Consider the following 23049-nt stretch of genomic DNA (forward strand, 5'->3'; position numbering starts at 1 on the left):
TGGTGGCCAGATTTTTGGCACTTGGAGCAAGGGGACATCTGCAATAGCTCTGCCTGGACTTCAAAGCAGCCAGAAGCACGGACAGCTCAGATGGTGTCTGGGAGGGTCGGCAGTAAATTACTTAGTGTTGCTGAACTGTGCACAGGATTAACCTCTCTGTCCTACTGCACCACCGCTCCTCGGCTTGCCAGGCTCCGGGAAGCGCTGTTCTACGGTGCTAGACATCCCCTCCCAGGGAGGGATAGGCATGCAGCAGCAGCCAGGAGGAGGGAGAAACAATGCTGATTTCACTGGATGTGACAGGAAGGCCAAAGCACAGCTGGTGGGAAAGAGGAAACCCAAGAGGGTGGGGGAGATGGTAGCACTTATGGGCAGAGCCAGCCAGAGCTACAGTCACATGTTTCCAGCCAGTTGGGAAGTGACCACAGCCACATGCGCGCACACAGTCCAGGGCCCTGGTCCCTGTTAGCCACCCAGGGAGAGGAGAAAAATTAATCTCTGCCTAGTGACCCCTCTGAGGAAGCCTCTCTGCTGGCTGGCAAGACACCCCCCCCTCCCGAGTGGAAACGCAGCACAACCACGGCAGCATGACCACTCTAGTGAGTGGGCCCACAGCCAGGACAAGGGACCTGCTGCAAGCCCCAGAAAAGGCCCCTTGCCTTTAGCTCAAGAGGGAAGGACCTGTGTTTCTGGGGGCAAAGGGACGAGACCGATCTGTCCAGCAATTGTCTGCAGGAACATGGAGGAAGAGTGACTAATCACATGCCCCAAGAGAACACCCCTTGCAATCGCTGAACGGTGGAGGCAGGGGAGCCAGGGGACAGCCCACCAAGCAATTCGTCTACACGTGCAAACATGCTACTGGATTTTGTAGCCACAGTGCTTGTAACTATATCCATGGCCCCCCTCCCTGCCCATTTGTGGGGGAGGGCTCTGGGTCACTGAGCTCACAGCTCTGCACAAAGGAATGTTATTAGCCCCTCTTTGCAGAAGAGGAAATAGAGGCTCAGAGAGGAAGGGACTGGCCTAGGATCCCATAGTAATTCAGCAGGAGACCCAAGGATCTCTAGCATCCTACCTCCCAGTCTGGTGCAAGCTGGCAAAGCTCCTTTGCCAGCTGAGCTCTGCCATTACCCCAGTAAAGAATTTGGCCCATTAATGGCATTACGTAATAGCCCCTTGCTGACTTCAATGTCAGATTGCTTGTTAAATCTCCACTTCTGCAAAAACAGTTCTGCAAAAACTGTTTTCATCAGCCCTTTGCCTTCCCCTCGCTCAAAGCCAGCGCACCTTCTCGTGCATTAGTTATCAGCGCCCACAGATGAAGACGAGCGCGATGGAGACAGACTACCTTGGCATCCGTTCCCAATTTAGTTTGCTTGTGAGACTGTTGAATGTAGGTCTCTAAGAATAGCGCTGTGATGTCTGAACACATGTTTAATAATTAAAGGAGCGGCGGGGAAAGCACAGTGAGCGTTTTTATGTTTGTTTGGTAGAACTTACTTCTTTTGTTATTACTACATGGATTTGGTCACCATGGGTCAGTCTCTTTTACCTTAAACATTCCCTGTTAAACACGTGCCAAAGAGCAACCCAAAGAAACTACTTTGTGCAAAACTCATCTACTCCAGAGCAATTTCACCTGCGCCGACCAGTGAGGGCACTGCAGGAGATCATGATCGTCAATTGCAAATACTTTGCACAATGTTTAGATGCACAATTAGGCACCTAAGGATGATGAAAATGTCATTGTACACCAAAGTGCTGCTGGCCTTAGGACCTGAGGCTCATAAGGGTTTTCTTGTGTGATAATCCTGATGACTCAAGGGGGGTGGGGGATTAAACCCCTGGCCCTTCAGCACTAAAGATAGAATCATAGAAAATTAGGGTTGGAAGAGACCTCAGGAGGTCATCTAGTCCAACCCCCTGCTCAAAGCAGGACCAAACCCAACTAAATCATCCCAGCCAGGGCTTTGTCAAGCCTGACCTTAAAAACCTCTAAGGAAGGAGATTCCACCACCTCCCTAGGTAACCCATTCCAGTTCTTCACCACCCTACTAGTGAAATAGTGTTTCCTAATAGCCAACCTAGACCTCCCCCACTGCAACTTGAGACCATTGCTCCTTGTTCTGTCATCTGCCACCACTGAGAACAGCTGAGCTCCATCCTCTTTGGAATCCCCCTTCAGGTAGTTGTAGGCTGCTATCAAATCCCACCTCACTCTCCTCTTCTGCAGGCTAAATAACCCCAGTTCCCTCAGCCTCTCCTCATAAGTCATGTGCTCCAGCCTCCCAATCATTTTTATTGCCCTCCGCTGGACTCTCTCCCATTTGTCCACATCTCTTCTGTAGTGTGGGGCCCCAAACGGGACACAGTACTCCAAATGTGGTCTCACCAGTGCCAAATAGAGGGGAATAATCACTTCCCCCAATCTGCTGGCAATGATCCTACTAATGCAGCCCAATATGCCGTTAGCCTTCTTGGCAACAATGGCACACTGCTGACTCATATCCAGCTTCTTGTCCACTGTAACCCCTAGGTCCTTTTCTGCAGAACTGCTGCCTAGCCACTCAGTCCCTAGTCTGTAGCGGTGCATGGGATTCTTCACTTGTCCTTGTGCAGATTCTGTGCTTGTCCTTGATGACCCTCATCAGATTTCTTTGGGCCCAATCCTCCAATTTGTCTAGGTCACTCTGGACCCTATCCCCCAGCATATCTACCTCTTCCCCACAGCTTAGTGGCATCCGCGAACTTGCTGAGGGTGCAATTCATCCCATCATGAACCTCTGCCTCTTCAGAAAAGGGTGTACCTCCATCAGCTGTCAGGTACAGTAGCCTGTTATCCTCTTCTGTGTTACATTGTTTCCTTACTCTAAGAGCTGCTGCCACCTGCGAGGATGTGGTGGCGCATAGAAGAACAACTCTGTGTTCAGTAAGGGGTGAAACTACAGGCATCTCTCCACGCCTGTCTGTGCCAAATGAGCCAGCATCCAGGCCAGCTTGGTCCATAGCTTGCCCGATTGTAAAGCCTGGAATCTCTGCCTGTAAGTTACTGATAGAACAGCCAGTTTCCCTCTGTATGCTACCAACGCCTGGGTTTGCTGCGGCGAGATGAGCCCGTTCACTGTGTTTCCAGCTCTGGCATATTGGTGGCAGACAAACAAAGTTGTATGTCTCCCTCCTGCAGTGCCAAATTCCTGCTTGTCAATCTGCCCCTGCTCCACTGGCTTTGTTGTGGCATTTTCCAATAAAGCACTTTCTACATCTGGCTCTCGCTATAGGCTCTCGCTATAGACCCAGCTGAATTCGCTCCTGGCACAGAGGGACGGATGAAATCATTCCTCCTCATGCACCGTTAGTGATGACAGCCCCTCCACCTGGGCACTTCAAAGAGGGGCCATTCCCCTTCCTGCCAGCATGTGCCATCCCACATGAAAGACCAGGACCACACTCAATATAAGCAGTTAACAAAGGGCCCCATTACCAGGTAGTGCATCCAACTGCCTGCAATGCAATCTGAGCAATTTCCTTGACAAGTCAGCTTTTTAAATGGGGGGTGGGGGAGAAAGAGGCCTTTCCCCAAAGCCTTTAAACAAGCCATAAAATAGATTGAGCATTAAACCCGGCCATCCTGCCAGGAGTCAGGGCAAAGAAGCAGGGACAGCACGTTGCAATGAAGCGATGCTAGCAGAAGCCTTGGGATAGCTGCATGCATTGAATCAGTGAACGTTTTCTTGGGAGATTGGGGGCAGATGAGGACTGGCCCAACAGAGAGCAAGGGTGGTTGGAGAATGGCCCCAGCCTCATACATTGACCATCTGGCACTTCCCCCTCCCTAGAAAGATAGTCACCCCCTGAGATGGCACCTCCCTTCTCCCACATTGACATCCCCTCCTCTTCCACATCCCCAGAGGAGGAACACTCACTCTTCCCCATCTTTGAAAGCTGCCGGCCGGCAGAGCCCATCCTGACAGAAGACAGCTCGGGGCTGAGAGGAAACAGGCTGCAGTAGAAATAGCCAACCTATTTCAGGTTACACTGACATGGGAGAGCAGAGGCTGGGCTGGAAAAGCTGGGCTTGCTGTCAGGCAGGAAATGAGGAGCCCGTATGCAAAACAGCAAGGAGGCTGCAGGTTGGGTTTGAAGGGGAAGGGAGCCCAGGACATGGGGGGAAGGGAGGGAGGGAAATCTAGGGCATAGGCAGAGCTAGGAGTGTGGTCAGGGAGTCCCAAACTGGAGTAGCAGGGGGTGCAGAGTGATGCCAATTGGCAGAGCCCCCTGCAGAGTAAGCCCCTCCAGACACTGCCCTGGTCAGCCCCAGATACAAAACCCACACAAAGAAATAGCTGTTTTAAAGTGAGTTATCCCCTGCGGACTCCAGCTGCAGCCCCCCCTCCCCTCATAGCCCAGACACCCTAGAGCTGCCCTGAGCTCCCACCTGCTGCATGACTCCACTGAGGGCAGCAGGATGACTCTGGCTTTCCCCCGTGTAAGAGAGCCCAGTCCCCCACCAGCCGGAGTTCCCACTGGGGTGCGATATTACCCCTGTCTATTGCACCAGGGCCTTACACAGACACTGCTCTTCCCACTCAGGTGCTCAGCACAGTCATGGTGCTTGTGTTTGCTCCTGTGACTGATGCCCAGGCTTAGGGCATGGAAAACTGGCACCGCGCTGTGCTCAGCAGAGGAGAGAAGCTGCTGCTGACCCTGGGATCCTTCTGCCAATGCCTGCTGGGTTGTACCCTGCTGGCCAGGGGCCTAGCTCCGTTAACGTCCTTACCATAAACACCGAGGGGAGGCACCTTAATGAAGCTGAGCTGCTGCTAAAGCTTTGCCAGGGGTGGGAGCTTGCTGCAGTGGCTCAGAGACAGCCCCTCAGTTGGAACGATGGGTTTGCACAGAGCTACTGCCTCCTATTCACTGAAAGGAGTGCAAGGCCAGTGCAAGGATGTTTCGCGCCCTAGGCAAAACTTCCACCTAGCGCCCCCTCCGCGCCCCCACCCTGAGCCCTCCCGTGGCAGCTCCCCCCTTCTGCCCTGAGGCTCCCCACTTGTGGCAGCTCTCCACCCCCCACCCGAGGCACCCCCCCGCCCCAGCTCACCCCTGCTCCGCCTCCTCCCCTAGCACGCTGTGGCTGCTTCAGTTCTCCCGCCTACCAGGCTTGTGGCACCTAAGCTGATTGGTGCCGCAAGCCTGGGAGGTGGGAGAAGTGAAGCGGCCATGGCGTGCTCGGGGTGGAGGCAGGGGTAAGCTGGGGCGGGGAGTTCCCCTGCATGCTCCCCACCCCCCTTACTTGCTGCAGGCGGCCCTCCCCGCGCTCCCCTGCCCCAGCTCCCTCCGCCTAAATGCTGGCGGTGACTGGGGTGGCTGAAGATCCGGCCGCCGCAGTCGCTGCCGAAGAAAATGGTGCCCCTGAAATCCTAGCACCCTAGGCAACCACCTAGGTCACCTAAATGGTTGCACCGGCCCTGAAGGAGTGCCCCAGACGTGGGGTGTGGGCATCTCCCCTACAAAGGGTTAGTTAACACCACCACACCCTCAGGGCAGGATCAGCCAATTGGAGTTGGTTCTCATGAGGTCATGCTTCTATCCTACGTTCCATTGGGGCAGGGCATTGTCACTCACGCTCCTGGCCAGGTGAGCTCTTACAGAAAGCCCAGTGGTTATTTTCTCTGCCCCGCTGCAGCCTCTCTACTGCTATAGACATACTGCTCTGAGGCTAGCCCCGACCCTGCTATTTCTATGCCTCTCACAGGGCCTCCTGTGAGGGCTCCTAGGGCAGGGCAGGGCACAAGGAGAGCGTGCCCGCAGCCTCACTCCTTAGCAGCAAGCGCTGGCCAGCCGAGCGGGGGAAAATCCACTGCCCTGTCTCCTCCCCACTTGACCCCCAGTGCTGCTAGCAAGGAACAGTTCACTCAGTCCGGGGGTCCTCCTCCCACCTCTGTCGTGCCTGGCCTCTTTCCCTAGACCCCTGTGTGAAGCCAGGTGCCACCCGAGTGGCAAGCGCTTCCCTGTTTGGGAAAAGCCTCCTGCAGCCAAGGCCAGGTGGCTACAATGAAGGGACCCCTGAGGGCGGTGAGCAGAGCACAGAGCCGCCTTTCCCAGACCTTGGCTCTGTTTGGGTGAAGAGTCGGGCTGCTCCTGATTCGATTCCAAGCCATTGGCTCACCCATGGGTGGAGAGAAACCAACCTCACTGGTGCTCTGTGCCCGCCCTGGAATGAATCGGGGAGGAAATTAAAACCCCCAACAGGATTTTGGTGCCATCCCAGCACAGCCTCTGCTGCCTGTGTCTCAGGGACAGCACCCAGAAAAGGAACCATGGGCAGCATTAGCAGTCAGTGCCCAAATCCTGCCTCAACGTGGCAGCGCCTTGATAAGCTGTCAAGGCCTATTTCTGAGCAGTAAAGCCCCCTCCATCACCCACACAAAGCTGCACCCTGTGCTGTGATGAATCCAGCCATGTGGGTGAGCCCAATTTCATCCTTTTTGCTGACATGTACCTCCCCTCCCTGCTCTCAATGCATGAGCCTCTTTGGGTCTCCTAGCACTGGCCAGGGTCACATTCACCTCCCCTGGTTGTCAGGCTGAGCTCAGGCTGTCATGGGAGGCTGAGGTTTATTTCCTGGGGCTGGTAAGAAAGATCAGGCCCAGAACCACATACAGGGCATGTCTCCACTATTCCAGCTGGTCCCTGATTTCTAGCAACCATTCATACTTGCTAGCCACTACAAACAGGCCTCAGGAGTCGAACTAACCTGCTTGGGACCTGGGCATCCTTTGCCCATCTGGCAGGAGAACTAGACTGTCTGGATGTGCCAAAATGCTACTGATTGTTTCCAAGCTGCCTGAAATTAGCAGCTGAGCTTCCTGGGGGTGGAGGAGATGTCAGAGAGAGAGAGATTCTCTTTGAAGCTGATTTTGATGCCTCCTTCACTGACAAATGTAACATATCAACACAGAACCACCGCTTTCCAGAGATGCTCCCTGCGTTCAGCAGCCAAGCAGGGATATTGCAACATGTAGTATGCGCACGCGGAGTGAGGTTCTCCCCTAGCCCAGCCACAGGGAAGGATACAGGCTCTGCCAGTAGCAGCTAGATGAACCGGTAGAGACCTTCCCCAGTAGCGAGCTGAGGTTTTCAGAGCGGAAGGAACAGGACTCCATTCCCAGTCCCCCGAGCAGGCGTGTGTTCTAGACCATGATAGTCACTGAGCCCTGCAGCACCCAGCTCTGTTACAATGTTCTTGCACTTACATCCTTCTTCCCGCAATTTGAGTTCGGGTGGGCCTGCAGGAGTCCTGTCCCGCTGTGGCAAGGGGCTGGGATCATGAATCACAGACTGGGAGCAATCCACCTAACGTGGAATGGACAGGTGTTAATAGACGGGCTTACCTTTCTCTAGCCCCTTCCATCCTCCCAATACATGCTGGGAACTGTCCTCAGAGTACGGCATGGCATCACCCAGCACTCAAATGCAGCCATCTCTGGGGTGAAGCAACAGCAGCGCACTAATGCACAGCAATGCTACACACGTCAGGACAGAAAAGGAAGAATAATTGCTACCCTGTCCAGTTCTAACTGCAGAGGGGATTTGGGCAGGCACAGAGAATCATCTGGCATTTCTAACATACCTTCAGTCCCTTGAGAAGTGTGCTAACTACAGGCACTGTATGTCCAGGCCTCTGAATTTAATACTTTCCCAAGAATCAGTGTGCCATCCAGAACCCGCTAATGGTCACATGTGTTTGTGGGAACTCCCACAAAGCACAGCACCTCCCACTCAGGGAGGCCGGGGCAGTGGGGGATAGGAGGGGTGTGCGCAATTGTACCAGGGTGCTCCCCTGCTGGCTGCATCCAGCATCACAAAGAAGGGCACCACAGCTTGGGAGGTGCTGCCAAGACTGGCGAGACAGACTCTGAATACAGCATTCAGTTCTGGAGCCCACATATCAGAGCAGGAGCAGAAAAGAACCACACAAAGTGATTTAAGGCCTGGGGGGAAAAAATGGCCTGACTGTGAGAGACTGAAGGAGCTCCATCTGCTTAGCTTATCAAGACGTGACTTGATCACAGTGTGCAAGTACCTGCATGGGGAGAAAACACCAGGTACTAAAGGACTTTCTGATTTGAGAGAGACAGAACAAGAATCAGTGGTTAAAAGCTGAAGCCAGATAAATTCTGCTGAGAAACAAGGGAAGCGGTGGATTCTCCGTCGCTTGGAGTCTTCAGATTTGGGCTGGAACCTTTCTGGCAGAGATGCTTTAGCCAAATGCAGGTCACCGGGCTCAGTACAGGGGGAACTGGCTGAAGTTCTCTGGCCTGTGCTATGCAGGAGGTCATGTCAGATGGTCTAATGGTGCCTTCTGGCCTTAAGAAATTGCTGAAAGTGCCTCCTACCCAGTCATTGACCCAGCCTGATCCTGCTTAGCATGGGAGCGCTAATGGATTCTAACCAACAGGCAGCCAACCTCCCCCTCCCCCCCCAGTAAAACAGCCTGAGAAACCCCATTTCCTCCCCTCTCCCACAGCAGGGCCAGTGCCCTCCACTCACGTGCGATGGCCACAGGAGTGAGGTTGCATCCGTAGCCCAGGATTAGAGAACGCAAGCCAGGCCTAGGGTGCTGGAGCTGACCAAAGCCTTATCCATGCCAGGCAGGGAGCTCAGCCTGCATCGCTACTCTCAGCCACAGGCAAAATGCCTCATGAGCAACATTCCTGCAGAAGGTGCTGGTGGAACATACAGCACCAGATGACGCAGCCTGGGCCACTGGAGGCCTGGGGCAGGGTCTCAGCGGCTCACCCCGAATGGGCAGAGTAAGTAGTGACATTTCTGACAGAGAGCCTCCCTGCACAGGGACCGAGGGGGACCCCACTGCACCGGGCTATCTACGATTGACCATCATGTGCAGTCCCTCTCTAATCCAGAGTCACAATGATTTACGGCGATAATGAATCTACAGCGACATATTTAGAATGCATTCATATGAATGCACCTTGGACTGCAGAGGATTGATGACGGAGGAGTCCAAGCAGCATGTGGGTCATCAGTAGGTGGACTAACTCCTGGCTTCCTCATGCCGCTCGGACTCATGCAAAAAGCTCCCCCTGAAGTCAACAGGAATTTTGCAAGAGTAAAACCTAAGAACTTCAGGCATTAGCCCAATAATAAAGTCTATTTTGCTAAGCATCTCTCATTCGAAGGCAATAATGGCACATGCTGCTCAGCCCAGCGTGATGGGCAAGGATTGTTTTCCCCTTGTTACAGAGGAGGAAACTGAGGCACAGACGTGCCATTACTTACCTCAGGTCCCTTGACTTAATGTGCAAGCTGGGAAGAGAACCCATATAGCTCTAGGAAGTACCATTAGCTGAAGAGTGCTGGGTCCCCAGGGAAGGATTCCAGGGGAGGGGGTGGAGGAGGATTTGCTGATGCAGAGGTTTTATCTTGCTCATTAACTAAATGGCCAGTGTGTGTGTTTATTCTGATAGATAAATGGACCTGTCCACAGCTCTAGGCACCGACCAATACTGACAGGGACAGTTAATAAACCCAATGGTCCAAAACAAACAAGACTCCCAAACCCTCCAAACTGTGTTTCTCCCTTCCTCGCCGCACTGCCTTCTTCAACCCCCACAGAGAAACCTTAGGAGGAGACAGGCCTTGAAACAGATCCTGAACATCCCCAGACCCCAGCTCCGCAAACCCAGGGGCTGAGCTGGGCACTTCCTTACAGCCTGCCACCAAAACCTGCCCTTTTAACCCGTTTGGGTACAAGGGCCTTGGCTCCCAGCCGAGGTCCCAGGATCACCTGCAGAGTGAGGTGGGCCAGCTAGGACAGGGTTGGGGTGGAGCCCTGCAGGGTATGAATTCCTCCAGCCTGCACCCACCCAATACGCTCCAGGCCATGCCAATGATGGAATGAGCCACTCGTAGGCAGCTCTCTCTCCAGGGACCAGCTCCACAGCTGCTGCGAGGTAGCAGGGCTCCATCGAAGCCAATGATGCTGTGCTGATTTATGCCAGCTGAGGCACCTAAGGTGGTAGGGCTCCAGCGGACAATTCTGCTGCCATCCCAACCACAGCTCTGGAGAGTGCAGGGGGCGTTTGAAGGGCCCTGAGTTTGGGTGTGGCTTGGAAAGGCTTAATCAAAGCTTCCCCCAACCTCTTGAGCCTTCCACCTGGCTGGAAACACCCTAAGAACAGCCCTTCCTGGGGCACCTCAGTGTTCTGGGTCAGGGCAAGCAAGCAGCTCAACCCAGCACCAGCATTACAGACTGCTCAGCGTCAGCTCAGCCTTAGAAATAGGCACCCCCTTAGGGGCAGGGCACATGCATGGGCCAGCTCTCCCCCACCACTGGACTCTGCCTCCATCCCTAAAGAGTAGCACATGACAGGGTGCATGCAGCAGACGTGTGCAATGACATGCATGTTGCTCTACTGCCACCTAGGGACATGTAGAGTAATGCTCAGTTGAAGCATGGTCTAGTCGTGGTCCAAAGATCTGAGATCAGGATTGGGTCCTATTCCCAGCCCTTTCAGTGATGCTGCACTGTGCCTCAGTTTCCCTGTTTAAGGGGGATCAGGGCACCTCATGAGGCATGTGAGGTTTCATTCATTAACATGTGCAATGGGCTTCAAGAGCCTTGGCTAGAAGGTGACACTGCTGGGCCATGAGCCACAGACAGGAATTCCAGCTGTCATAAGTAGTGCATAGGAAACCAACCGTGGGTCTTGGACTTTAAGCTACTGCCCTCCCTGTGCCCTAGGCCTGGGCTGGAGCAGTCACCCCTAGGCAGGGAACAGGGGAAACTCAGTCTCCATGGGGCACCTCAGCTGAGCTGCCAGCAACAGGATCATTCACCCCACTTAGTCTTGGTCTGAGACCCACCAACTCATCTCACACAGTCCCTGACCAGCCATCAGCTGGTCACAGCATCCAGTCATTAGCCCCAGGGGCTGCATTTCAGCTGAACTGCCTGTTCCCACTTTCTTTACTGGGTCCTAAGGGCACTCACCTGGGCTACATCTAGCCTACTATGCCACCAACTCTCACTGTGCTAGTGCAAGTCTCAGGATAGCAGGTGCTTTTCTTAAAGTCCCAGCTCCTGGAGTCAGGTGATTCCAGGAGAATCTCTGCTTTATTTTTATTAAAAGGTTTCCACCCCTCCTGGCTGCAGAAGTAGCTTATAAATGTGATTCCTAGTGGCTTAAAAAGCAAAATAAACAGCACCCAACATTTCCGGTGTGTAAAATCCCTTGAGTTTTAAGCCTCTCTCATGATTTTCAGGGCCCAACTCATGATTTTTGAGGGCCTGCAGTGGGCACCAATATACTACAGGCTTTGCTCCATGGCCAAGGGTAGAGTTCCCAGGGCACCCCACAAAGGGTACAACCAAGCTCTGAACTCACCCAGACTTTGGTCTTCCGTCTCCTGGCAGGTGACAGCACAGGTTTGACTGGGGGAGACACCCCTCCAGGTGAGCCTCTGAGAGGCCACCTCTTCCAGGGGTGCTGAAGACCAAAGGGGAAACTGGACCCAAGTGAACATAAGACTATGGCAGAGCCTCTGGCAGGGCATAGCCCAGTCCAGCACCTAAAGGCCATCCTCAGCTAACAGCCCCAAAGTAACAATTCAGTATCAGAATCTCCTTTTCCCCTCCCCAACAGAGGGCCATCACCCCAGCAGCTCTGCTGTCAGCCAGTGACTGAGATCTGCTCTCCCCAAAGCACAGCCAGCTGCGCTGCATAGGACACAACAGGGCTGCTCTAACCCTGAGCAGTCCTTAATCCCCACCTGCCCAGCAAAGGGTTTATATGGCCCCTTCCCCATCACACTCCTGTTTTCACTTGAATTTACTGATTGCCAATTAACTCAGGTTGGCCAACAACTTTGCAAATGCTAATTGGATGCTCCAGAGAGGTTTGGTCCAGGACAGGGTCTGCAGGTGACCCTGTGCTCTCTCCTAGGCTTGCCTGGGCTGGTGGTTAGACCCATGTTAGCTAACCCTGTTCAAAACTCCAGTGTAGACAGGGATGTGTAGACAGTAGCATGTCCTCGCTGGTGGAGATAAGCCTGGGGCCCAGCTGTTCCCTAGGAAGCCTCTAGAACAGGGCTGGGCCATTTGTGAATTTCACCCTGGGGTTTCTCATTGCACTGAAAATAAGCTGTTCTCTTAATTAGCTGATCCGGCCCGAGAATTAAGGGACCCTGAACACTCCCACCCTCCCAGGAGGGTGCTTTCCACTCCTGATTGCTTTTCCACCTGCCCAGGGCAGGAAGGGGAAGGGCTGCTGGAAGGGTGGGACAGGCAGCACTTTCCCAGCTGCCACCTGATAACAGATCCTAATCAGGCTTCTCCTGGACTCCCCCGTGGAGGGGTGTTATCTCGCACAGCACAAATTGCCGGATGTTGTCGCTGGGCCTCATGGTCTCTCATGTCAGCCAGTGTCAGGCAGTGAGAGTGGGTCTAAGGCCCAGATCCTCAAAGGTATTTAGGTGCCTAACTCTCAGTGGGCCCGCCTAAGTGTCCACGTAGGCGGGCGCAATGGGTTAGCATCACCCCAGGTAGATGCTGGTTCCTGTTGGACAGTGTATTGCAGGGAGTAGGGACCCCGCTGGCAGGAAGCCCTGCTGTGATGCAAAGCTAGGAGCACTTCCCCTCTGCCAGGGAGCTATGGAGGCCAGCAAGCCTGAGAGCCATTCCCGGCAGCAGCCTGATTCCTCAGGGGCGGTCGAATAGCAGGGTTTCAGTAAAAGCACCGCCTCGTCCGAGAGAACTGCTCCTGCTCGATCCAACAGCCACCCAAGCGCTGAGCAAGGGATGAGTCGCAGTAGCAGTGATTGTGACAGTTATTCACCCATCTCCACCCAACGGCATTTCCCCACGCCAGCCAGCATCTGCTTAGAGCATCTATTCCCCCCTAACCAACCACAGGCAGAGTCCATCTTCAAACAGAACTGAATAAAACATGAACCGACACAGGCCCCAGTCACAAACTCAGCCCCGGCCCCTCCTAGCCCCCTTCACTGTCTTATTGTATTCTAAATACTTACTGGCTCCTCACTCCCCACTTTGGGGCCCAATCTTGTCCCTTTAAAATCACTGGCACAATGCACATTGGCTCCGGGGGAAGCGACATCAGACCTTTGTCCACAATCAGAGGAGTCCAATGTCCTCCGGTACAGAGCCTCTGCCTGTGCGGTTTTCAGCCTACCAAAGCACGAAGTGCTGGAAATCTTGCCGGAATGCCTAATCACCATCGGAAATTTCCAGCAGAATCTTTGGGACCTAAAATTTTAGATCAGTATCCTGACTTCTGGACATGTAACTGTTACATGGGTGGGAGTCCCCAAGGGGTGCCATTACGGATGGTCTCGCACCATCTATTTTTCTAAATGCAAGTTAGATCTTGGAGAAATGCTTACTCCTAGATGCGGTGCAGTTCTTTTTAGAAGAGGCCGAGCAGATCCCAGTGCTGTGTGCAGATCCCCAGTCAAGTCTGTTCTGCCTCATCACTGACCAAGAATCATCCTTAGCCACAGCTGCTGCTCACAGGTTATCCCCACGCAAACCAGGCAATGCTGCCGGGTGCCAAAACTTTACATGGTGCCACAGCATGATTGTCACCTGCAAGAGTATAAGCCTCTCTGCTCCTTGTTCCATTAGGCTGGGTCCACTAAATGCTCCCTTGGGTCACCCAGACTTGATCTCGACTGGTCTCTGCAAGCCCCTGGCTCTTTTGACAGTTTTCTAGTATTGATCAGAGTAAAATCATTTGGCTCTGAATGCACGTACCAGGGAAATCAAATTCAAATAGTCCCCTGGAATGACCCATCAAACCCGTACGGGATCCCATCGCAGCCACTGGTGCTCCGGGGAAGTCAAGGACCAGTCTATAAAGCACCCAGCCAATTCCAAACTGGTGTTTGATGGGGGAGGGGGGAGGGGAATGCTCATTAACAGGCCACAGGAGGGAGGACAGTGGCCAGGAAGGGGATGTCGAGGCACTTGGCCTTTTCATCCCAGCTGCCAGATGGCCTCTGGTGCCAGAGAGAGGAGTTCTGAAGCCAGCTGCAGGGGCAGTGGCTGCACCAGTGTCCAGCTGGCAGTGTGCCCTGTGTGGTCACCATCCCTGTGTTTGTTCCATGGGACAGCGAGCCACATGGCGACACTGAGTCCTCACAGAGACGGCCATCTGGACCATGCACGCTGCATCCTCAGGTGCTGCCACACCACGTCGTCCCAGCCCGGCCAGGACACAGGGCAGACCATGGAGTTTGGGGGTGAGTGGCAACCACAGGCCACTATTCCTCACTCACACATCTGCTCTATGTCCTAGGGAACTGTGAGGGACACATCATCCCAGCACCTCAGAGAGTGGGATCAGCTCCCAGCCAGGCCACAATCTCCTGGGCTCCAATTCAGGAGCCTGGCTGGATAGACACAGGTTGAGAAAGTGGGCTCCAGGTTAAATTACTTAGCTACTCAGCTGCTGCTGCTTCCCCTTCTGGCTGGGCTGACCCAGGATAGCTACCCAGCATTTCTGAGCAAATCAATAAACACCCTGCGCTGCCTCTGCTCTCCGGACCGAGTCACAGCCCAGCAGGAGGAGCTGGCAGCAGGGTGCCTGGCTTCCAAACCCTTCTTTGCATGGTTTAATTCCTCCAAGGCAGAGGAAATTGACCTGCAGCTGGCTCCATTGCTCCCCAGCCCAAGCTTTGCTGACACACTGGGCTCTGTGGGCGTGGGGCTGTAACCGAAGGGGAAGGGCCAGCCTGGAGTTTCAGTGAGATACCAGCTCCTTCTACCAAGCAAGCCTGAAACTGCACCAAAAATACAAACAAAGGCCTGGCTGGTTCTGATTCCCTCCTTAATATCCCCACCTAATGAATGCAAATAAACAGCAGGAGTGGCCATTTCACAGGCCACTCTGCTGGCACCATTCCAGCTTGCTGCCCCCTGGCACTGATTCCCCACCTGTGTCCCTGCTGCTCCTGTGGGAGATGCGTGGCTGGATAGACACAATACACTGAGCAGCACACACCGCTGCGGGAGATGGAGTCCAACCCTAGGAGGTTTCATTCATCAGTTCCTGATCAGTGCCTGGCTGGACTTCCCAGCAGCTTGGGTCTGGGTGTGGGAACTCCAGGGCCTGCTCCTAATTTTTTATACCAGTTTATACCTCGACTCCTGGGTCCATGCACCATAAATCCCACACTTTGCATCTCCTCGAAACAGAGCTCAGAGGTTGTGGCTCCAACACACTCCAGCCAAGCCCCCGAGACAATGAGATCCATGTGGTCTCTGAACGGCCTTCCCCAGGGAAGGGGTGGGAGCCCATAACTGGGGCTATGTTAAACCAGACACCACCAAGCACTAGGAAACTCCCCTGCCCTGGGGAGTGGCCAGGCTGGGAACTTGCAGGCACTTTCCACCACTAACCCCTCTGGAAAATACCAGAGCATTGACCAGTCCTGGTTCAGAGCACAGAGCCATTGGCACTCTTACTGTGCAACGCTCTAGGATTTTTAATCAAGTCAATTCTTGTTGCAGTCCCGTGGAAGGGGATTCCCTTCGGGTGCACTGAGGCCCCTCTCCTGCCCACGGCATTCTGGGATACCAGCTGGCTTTTATGTTATGTTCTTATGTTACAGTGAGCAAATCAGCGGGGAGGTTGCGTTTCCTTCTGCTAATGCAGGACCCATTAGCTATTTATGTGCCGGCTGCAGTGCTCTCTGGGAAATCTCCCACTGCTACCAGCACTGGTTTGACCCTACCGATGGTCTCAGCAGTAGTGCAGACAGGGCTCGGGAGGTGGCTGGATTTGTTACTGGACCACCCTCCACGCCTGCTGTGAAACTGAAGCCTTTTGGTCCAGGGGCTGTTAGCACGGCAAACCACCTCCCATCGAGGTGTGCTCCCTGGGTGCTGCAGAGGCAGGGGGCTTAGCCCCTGGTAGGGAAGGAGCAGGCCTATGGCTGTAACGTCCATCTCTGCAGCTCCCATGTCCCTGTCTGGGTCTCCTGTAGTGTAACCAGTGCTTAATTTGTAATGAGAGGTGCTGGGGCTCAAGCCATTTTTTTACATTCATAACTGATGCAGCAATCCTAGAGGTGCCAGGGCTCTGACCTGCCAGGCCCAGAGGTGGCGGGACTCTGACCTGCCAAGCCTAGAGGTGCCAGGGCTATGAACTGCCAAGCTCAGAGGTGCCAGGGCTCTGACCTGCCAGGCCCAGAAGTGCCGGGGCTCGGCCCTGGCACAAAGCAAGCACTGCCTGTACCACAAAGATCCCATGAAGCAGCTCAAGTTTAGGACAGTGTGCATCCAGCTGCAGAGAAAGTGGGGAGTCGGCACCCCCCAGTGGCCATAGCTCTGTGGCGGTGGGGAGTGCATGCAGCCCCGTGACAGGCTGGCGGGAGCTGCAGCGAAACCACACAGCTCCTTTGATCTGTGAACCAAAGCGCTGGCAACTCCCGTCCCATCCCAAGGCCAGTGACACAGCACCTGCAGAGAGAGGTTCCGTGTGACTGACACGCAGCTCGGGAACAAATCACAGCGCAGACCCAGCACCCCCTGTCCTGAGGCCCTAGGGTGGGACTGGGAGAAGGGTCCAGGCTGAGCAAGGGGCTGGGCAAGATCTGTCTGGTTCCAGCCCTTCACGACCCCACCTTCCCTGGGGGATGGTCCAACAAGCTGTTACTCCTGCTTTTAAAGAGCCCTCCCCAGAGCGGGTGAGGATCGTATGTCACCCACTCCCCACTTTCTCTCTCCACGGTGCCATCTGGCCTGGCGCTCGCAGCCTCAAACTGTGGCCGGAAACACCTTTTTCCTGTCCGCTGGGCTGTGGCGCAGGGCTGGAGCAGGAAAGATTTTGCATCTCAGCAGGTTATTTATAATCCATCTCCCAGCGATCGGGGCCTGCTCCTCTGACACTGCCAGGCCAGAATTAGACAGACTGACCCAGCTAAATGCTGCTTTTGTCCCAGTCCAGGCCCCGTCAGCCAGGTGCAGCCACTCCCTGACACAGAGCACTAAGACTGGCGGGGGCCAGGAATCACCTGCTTGTGCAGCATCAGGGTAACAGAAGCCGTCTAATGCGCAGTCATATACCTGTGGGCCCCATTCACCCCAGGAAAGCTGGAGATTTCAGCAGGGTCACACCAGGGACACATCGACCGCTGTGCTTGGACTCCTCCTCCTCTTCTATTTCCAGGTATTCCTTCTGCTCTGGTCCCCCTGCGCTCCCTCTGCCCCCATCTTTGATTTCCCCACCCTTTCTCTGCTCCAATCTCCTGGCCCCTCTCTGCTCTGATCCCCAGTGCCCCTGCATCCTGATCCCCTTCCACCCTGTCCCGATCCTGCCTCCCCTCCTGCTCTGGTGCCCTCTGCCCTGGCCTGGCCGGTGCAGCCAGCAGCAATACCTTGCGGGCTAGGCCCACACAGAGATGCTGTTTGCCCCACAGGGGCCTGCCTGGCTCATGGGAACCCTGATTCCCCTCCAGGACAGGCTCAATGCCACATCCCCCTTCCTGTTCCCAGGCCAGTGGAACTGCCACTAACACTGCTGCTCCCACGCCCCAGCTTTGGCTGGACTGTGTCTTCTGAGGCTGCTGCTGAGCCCCTGGGCCTATCTCTAGGCTCAAGCTCTCAAGGCTCATGCTTTGAGCTCCAATGGTCCCAGGTTCAATCCCTGAGGTGACTCAGCCAGGCACCCTCGTAGCTTTGCTACAGCCCTGGGATGGGCCTGGCCTGGCAGCCACCACAACAGAGCAGATCCTGTACCACCTGCAGCCTTGAATCCCAAAGGCAGATCTCCTCCAGCATCTCTCCCCTCACACCCATACAGTCCCCCGCCCACCTTTGCAAGCTCCTGCATTGCCAGACCAACCCCCAGCAGTCCATGCAAGATCCCACCATATCCTGCTTTTTGTTTTTGCCCATGTTGCCTCCGGCTCATCCTTTCCCAATCCCCCTCTGCACCCCCATCCCTACCCGATACCCTCCCCTACCTTCACCCACTGTCTTCCAGGTGCTGAGCAATTCTGCCCATTTCTACACAGCACTGAACACCTGGGGCTCTTCAGGAACAGATCCAGCTCCCAAAGGACCACGTGATCAGTGTGCCTCTGTCCTTGTCCTGCCCCATCGCCTCCCCCACCTACTGTCGTTCTCGTGGCCTGTCAGCTCTCTGGGGCAGGGACTCCATGGGGCTATGCACCTCTGCAGCACTACGTAGGGAGCAATAGCAGCGCTGTCTCCTATGGGGGCATCTGCTGCCCAATTTATGCAAGGTAATATTTATTTTACATGGTGCATAACTGGCCTGAGGAACTCACTGCCACTGGATACCACTGAGGCCAAGAGCTCTGGAGGAGTCAAAGAGGGATTGATAATGAGAACAGACCCAGCTATATTATGGGTTAAAAAATAGGGCTATAACCCTCCTGCTTCAGGGCCTGAGCCAACCTCTAACTGATGGGGTCAGGAAGAAACTCCTCTCTGAGCAGGTTGTTCCATAACTATTCATGGCGGGGTGAGTCCTTCCACCTTCCTCTGAAGCAGCTGGTGCCGGGCACTCTCAGAGCCAGGATACTGGCTAGATGGTCTCTGGTCTGATCTGGGCTGGCCAGACCTGTGTTCTGGGTCCGGTCTGCTCTGCTAGTAAAGTTTGCAGAGAACCAGGCCTGAAAATAAAGGCCTAGACCAACCAAGGAAAGTCTCCAGCTCAGACAGGACGTGTGGCACCAGAACATGGCCCACTGCATTCCGGGCCACCAGCCAGGAACAGAACCCACCCTTGCCCTGCCGCCAGGCCGGGCATTAGCCACACGCCCAGCCTTCCCGCCCCCCAACACACTGTTCTAGTCCCACTCATGGGTAGTCCTGCTGTGGTGAGACACTGCTGGAATGCACCGCAGGCCCCAGCCAGACGAGGCGGGAGGAGCCGAGCAGCTGGCTCAGCCCAGAGCTCTTCTGTCCGAGTCCTGAGTGGACTGGAGGCCTCCGAGGGCTCTGCAGGAAGATCAGACCCTCGCCCTCCGGGCGCCTTAGCACCTGCGTGGCAGTGCCGATCCCAGCAGCTGAGAGGCCTGCTCCTTTACCCAGCAATCAGGGTAAGGGTCTGTCCCCCTGGCCCTACTCAGCTGGGCCTCTGGGGATAGGGGGGAATTGAGGCACCTTGTAGCTTGGGTGTTCCCTTCCTTTGTCGTGACTTGATGCCCGGCCTCCTGCCCCTGCGCCCTGTCCACTCTGCTCCTGCTGCCCAGTGTGTCTGCTGGGTGGGCAGCCAACACATCAGCAGTACAGCTGGAAGGGGAGCCCCTGCTTAAGCCACTGGCCTGGGGCACTGCACAGGTGGAAGCTGATCTCTGCAGATCTTGCAAAACTCACAACCACCCCACGGTGCTGCTGCGGATCCAGGGCTTGGGCCTGACTCTGGGGGGCTGGGGGATGTCAGTGCAGGAGGAGGGGGCCAACAAGCTCTCCTCTCCTTGAGAGGCTCTGTGGTCGGCTGGCTCTGGTGTCATCCCCTATAGTGTATCTAGTTACTCAGCATTCTGGTAAGTGACTCAGCCCAGCAGAGCGCTGAAACCTGAGAGAGCCATTCCCAGCGTCTCCCCGAAACAGCAGCTCCCCACCAGTCAGCGTCCCTGAGATCACCCAGAGTGACATACCGAGAGCAGCCAGGCTTCCATGGTGCGGGGGGAGAATGATTTCTGGCCTCAGTTTCCCCAGATGTAAGACAGGGTGATAATTTGGGCCGCACCCCAGCACGGGGTGAGGGGAGTGTATGGGCGAATGTGGGTGGCAGTGAGGTGGCATAAAGAGTGCCCTTCTGGCGTGGAGGGCGTCCTGTTAACCTAGGCATCAGCCAGCAGCAGGAGGGAGGATGGGCTTGTGGGCGAGGCACTAGGCAGGTCTGGCTGAGCCCATGTTATGGGGATGGAGCCGTGCAAGGACCTGGGTGGACAGTATCAGTGCAGAGGCGTCACAGGGCAGGAAATGACATTCCTGGGGTTGGATGGGTGATGTGGTTCGGGCGTTTGCAGGGGGATGGTCTCCGGGTATTGTCTAGCTCTGTCTCAGACAGTGCAGTTCCCACTGACATCTTTGCCCCGACTCGTCTGGGGCCGTGGCATGCCGGGAGCTCCCTTGGTTTAACACCAGATGGCATTAAAGGAAGCTAAAGTCCACGTGCCCCTTTCCTGCTTAGCCACATGCAATCGCCGTGGCTGCCTGGGGGTGAATGGAAGGGGGAAGGCATCCAGCATCCTGGCAATCTCTATATTCAAACGAGGGCCGCACTATGAGAGGGTGTGAGCACCCCGGCGCCCCACGTCTCTCCCGTCAGGCATGCCAGGGCGTTAATAATCCCACATTATTTACAGGGCAGGGCATTTGGCCCGCAGGCCCTGCCTGGAGTCTCAGGGGTGACACACGGTGCGGACTAGACCTCCAGATCCAAATGCCCCAGGGGTACCGGAAATATGTCTTCAGAGCAAACATCCGAACGAAGCGCCTCGCCTTGGTAAGCACGGGGTGGGGAGGGGGGAACAAACGGTATCAAGCCAATGGGAATGTCCCCCAACGTTTACATCTGCAGACACGTGATGAGCAAACCACGGCAGCAGCAATACGGATCACATGCCGGATGGGCAGCAAAGGGAGCTCCCAGCAGGCCAAGCAGAGCGGGTGCCCACCCACGGGCTGGCGCTCAGTGAGCAGGAACAGCTTGTGCCCTGGCAGTGCTTTTCACCCGAGACCTCCACGCGCTTTGCAAACACACAGGCGCTGAAACCCCCCGACCCCTTCTGGCAGGAGGGCACGCCCCATAGCAGTGCCTGCATTTTACAGGTGGGGGAACTGGGCACGGAAAGGCTTGGGCCAACATTTTCAGAAGTGACCAGTGATTTTGGGTGCCTCTATTTCTGCATAGCCAACCTGCAACACTTTCGGCGTGGCTAGGGTACTGGACTGGGATTTGGAAGAGCTGGGATCTTTACTGCTGTGGCCGTGAGTCACTGCCTTCTCTGTGCCTCAGTTTCCCCTGGCCTGTCTTATTTATTTGTATTGTGAGCTCACTGGGGCAGGGACCGTCTCTCGCTCAAGGCAGTGCCCAGCATGATGAGCCCCTGATACCTGCCTTAGGGTGCGAGTCTAAAGACAAATAATTAATAATTGCCTAAAAGACTTGACCAAGGTCACAGAGCAGGTGAGTGGCAGAATCCAGGAGTCCTGCCTCTCCCAGTCTCCTGCTGAAGCACGCTGCCTCTCCAGTGAGCACAACTAGCCCTGCTCTCCAATCTGCCTCAGCTTCCTTGGGACTAAGAAAGCCACTTACTGAGTCCAGTTCTCACTTCCTCCAGTGAAAATCCCCTTCCCTGCCTGCCTGCCAGGCTTACTCCCCAGCACATCACTGCCCGTAGCGAGTGATTGCCCGTGGCGTACTACCAGGGACACGGCCGGCCCAGTCAGGAACACACACTGCAGAGTCCCATAGTGACACTGGGAACCTCCACAGTGAGCCAGGCTGTGGGGCTGCCTCCCCATGCCACACCCTGCTGGCCAGAGCCAGGGAAACGCCCTGCCTGGAGAGACACTGGGAGCTGCAGGGCTTGGGAAGTTTCTCACTGCTCACATCCTGTCGCACGTTCACTCTGGGGATCCCCACGTCCCAGACACAGCATGTGTCTTGGGCAAGGTCGCCCGCAGGTCCTGCCGGGAAGGGAAGGGCCAGGTCGAATTGGGGAGAGGAGAGCTGGGTGGGCACAAGGCCTGCTCCGCCCTGGGGCAGGGGGCTTCCCACCTGGTGACAGAACCACGCGGCTGGCTCTGCATCAGGGCACAGGGGGCTCTCGGTAGGGCTGGACTGTCACTCAGAAAGACTCTACCCCCACTGACATCTGGGCACACCCGAGTGACTCCAATGGAGCTCTGCCAGATTCACACTGCAGCCCCTGTGAGCAGGCTGGCCCCTGGCCTTACGCCACAGGATCCTGTGCTCCCCTCTGGGCCACCCCGCCTGCCAGAGGGGCAAGGTGTGGGCAGGGGGTGACCCAGAGGGCAGTGCCAGCAGGAACGCATCGTACAGCACAGAGCTCCTCCCCTGTCACCTCTGGGCAGATGTAAACCCAGGCTGCAGGGGCTTCCCCCGACCCTCCCGACATCCCATTGGGACATCCCTGCCCCCGCTTACCCCCCTGGATGCCAGTGCCGCCAGACCAATGGCGGAAAAATCAAACCCAGGCAACCTCCTGGCTTCGAAGGGCAGCGAGCGCCACAGCACTCACCGTGCGATGCCCCAGTCACTGCCGCATCCTCATGCTGAGCGGAGACGGACGTTCATCGTTGGTTCCCCCCGAAAGGGCCTCCTGGGGCTCCCTGTCTCGCTGCCAGACCCGCGGCATGGAGGCCGTGGGGAGGGAGCCCCACGCGCCGCTCACAGCCTCTCAGCTCCAGCTGGTGACTAAAGAAACTGCCGGGTTTGGCTTTCACTTCACAATGGGAACAACAGCAGCATCCTGAACAAAGTGTCTGTCCCCCCGGGACCGTCGGCGGGGAGGGGGAGTCACGTGGGCCCGTGCCCCTCAGGCACACGCCAGCTCTTTATGCTGCTGGCTGAGGGGAGGGTGCCAGGTGGCTGTTGTGACGCCACACACACATGCACTGTCTATACACACACACACACACACACACACACAGAGTCTATACATACACACACGCACTCAGGATTTCTGATGCTGCTTGCTCAGTGCCAGCTTACCCCACACGTGGGTGTGGGCGGACGCGTCCGGTTCATTGCAGAGGTCTCCGCCAGCGCTCGCTAACCCTTTCCTTCCCAGGCCTGCCTCTGGAGAGAGCCGTCGTTGACCCTGCCAAGCCTTGCTCCCGGCTCTGTCCAGAGCAGGCAGGAAACCTCTCCAGTTGTTCGCTTCCTTCAGTTAAGGGCGACCCCGCCAATTGTCTTTCAGCGCAGGGTGTGTGGCCTATTTAACACGGCCTGGGGCCAGAGCAGCCAGGATGTCCTGGGTTCTGGGGCACTCTCT

General features: G+C 55.7%; 1 protein-coding gene across 3 annotated transcripts in view; it reads right to left on the reverse strand.

Moving 5' to 3' along the window:
• Positions 1-22809, reverse strand: part of NAV1 (neuron navigator 1) — a 286515-nt gene extending 263706 nt beyond the window's left edge. For 2 of the 3 annotated variants that reach the window (XM_039534800.1, XM_039534799.1), the window contains exon 1: positions 22294-22809. The gene's annotated coding sequence lies outside the window, so the exon portion shown is untranslated. The remainder of the gene's footprint in view (positions 1-22293) is intronic. The other variant, XM_039534801.1, reaches the window with a different exon arrangement.
• Between the last annotated feature and the right edge of the window lie 240 nt (positions 22810-23049).

This window comes from Mauremys reevesii, linkage group 4, assembly GCF_016161935.1.
Source record: "Mauremys reevesii isolate NIE-2019 linkage group 4, ASM1616193v1, whole genome shotgun sequence".
NCBI lineage: Eukaryota > Metazoa > Chordata > Testudines > Geoemydidae > Mauremys > Mauremys reevesii.